Raw genomic sequence first — 2,321 nt, forward strand, 5'->3', positions numbered from 1 at the left:
GCAGGAAAAGACTTAATTAAAAAATACTTCACAGAGCAGCTGAACATCGAGAGTACTAACAGGAGCTGAGGACATGAGCTTTGTGCTAATGACAGCCACAGTGCCACAAAAATGAGCACTACCTTTGGAGATCAAAAAGGCACTATTTTCATTTCCTACTATCCATTTTTAAGGTTTGATTATGTTTTATAACACAACTCAGACTTGAAACCCCACAAGAACATATTACAATAGATTTCCTAGTTCAGGGCATTTCTAAAAACTAAAACTCAGCCTATTAACAGGCATAGAACTAACACGACTAACAAGCTGCCACTACGAAAATCAAGTTTATAAATATCCATTACTTTCAGAGTGCCCATAAGCTAAACTAAAATGTTCCTACAAGCATGGTCAAAAACTTCTTGGCTTAAGGCCCATCTACCCAACTAACTGTGCTCTTGCTGCTGCAGAGAAGTTCTGGCACAGTTTGCAAAGAAGGGAGGAAACACCAGCAGCAAGCCCAGCAGAGTCACAGGAGTGGAACAGTGATTTGGATACAGACAGAAATCTGCTGAGTCTCTTTACTTCCCTCCCACAACACGCTCACTAAAAGGCACTTGCTGCACGCAGAGACTAGTTAAAGGTTTCACAATCTGGTCCAAAAGTGTAATGGAGACAGACCTCAGGTACCACTGCGGCTCTAAAAATAAATACTTTTTTACTGTGGATATTCCCAAACCCTATTAGGGACAATACAAAGAATAAAAACCTCAGAGTATTATTCACTTTTCCTCTGTAAGCACTTTCTCCAGTTACCAGAATCGTATCAGGCAGTAGCAGGACAGAACCCCCACCACCTCACAGGGCAAACTGGGAATCTGTGCCAACCAAACTGCAGAGCTGTTTCCCAAATGCCCACCCAGCAGAGCATCCCGTTATGATGAGCACACGAGCTCCCAATACTGAACGGTGAGCACCATCTCTTGGTGGAACTACACAACTGCAGGCAAGGGTTTTGGAGTCTGTAACATACAAGCAGATAGGAAGAGAATTGCAATCATGTGGTAAAAAACAGCTGAGCTTTTGAATTAGCTATGGATCTGTAGCATGCACTAGTTCAGGTGATATTTAATACCTAAGGTGAATTTGTACCCTATTTCCATTTAATAACTGTGCCATTCTTGGACTCTAAGCTATCAACAGTGGCTGGTGTTCACACCACTGCCAAAATACCAGCAATGTAACAGAGGAAGATGCAGCACTCATATTTCAGGCCGGTTTTGGGGAGGAGGTTGTTATTATTGGTTGTTTTTCTGTTGTTGTTGTTTTTTATTTTTTATATACTTCATATGGCATTTCTATAAATCCAAAGCATTAAGCAATTGCAGTCAACAGAAAAGATTAAAAGCAATTCCAGGAAGACTAGGAAACCTACATGGAAAATAATATCCTCACCCGTTTATTGTTGATTTTACCACTTGGTAACGCGGCTGTTTTGAACTCAGTGTGAATACAATGTAAGTTTTGCAGAGGAAAAAAAAAAAAAAAATCACACACCTGTATTTTTCACATGTTATCAAACACATCTGAAGTTTAAAATTTGTGTGCCTTGACTCGCTCCTCTTTTTAATGTCCTGTAGGTTTGTCCATTGTCACTGATCCGATAAGAGTCCGACTCAGTGTCTCCAGTCAGGTGACAGACAAATTCAAAAGGTGTAGATTTCCCAAAGACGGTCTTCTCTGTAGTGCATTTGTGCTAGTGCATTCAACCAGTGTGTCAGTGTTCAACCACAGAAGCTTGGGGTTGGTTGGTTGTTTGTTGTTGTTTTTTTTTTAACTACACAATACAGAAATATAATTTTACATGTAGCTTTGCATGCCTTATGGCTGCTTGCCCTACTATAGGACAGTGCAATAAATACAAATATATGCACACTAAAAAAGATTTAACTGCCATGATCTACGTCTCCGTTATGAGTACAAATTTACCTAGTCAACAATATGACAAATTCAGCAGAAAAAGTGGCAATGGCAGTAATATTCTACTACAAAAACAAGGCTAGAAGCAAAGTGTTCTCAAGCTACAGAAAACTTGCTACCTCCTAATATATGATGTAGGGCCCAGTTCTGCCAAGTGCAGAGTTGTGATCAGTAGGTTGCATCAGAACATGCTTTCCCCCCATTTAACAATGAATACTTCTACAATTTATTTGGTTTTGATAACTGTTTATAAATAGCACACTATAATGACTATTAAACTATACAGCAACATGACATTTATAGCCTAATCCTGAATACAAAGTTCAAAGAACATGACTACAAAGGCCAGAGAGCAAATG

This window comes from Lepidothrix coronata, unplaced genomic scaffold, assembly GCF_001604755.1.
Source record: "Lepidothrix coronata isolate B3197 unplaced genomic scaffold, Lepidothrix_coronata-1.0 Scaffold252, whole genome shotgun sequence".
NCBI classification, from domain to species: Eukaryota; Metazoa; Chordata; class Aves; order Passeriformes; family Pipridae; genus Lepidothrix; species Lepidothrix coronata.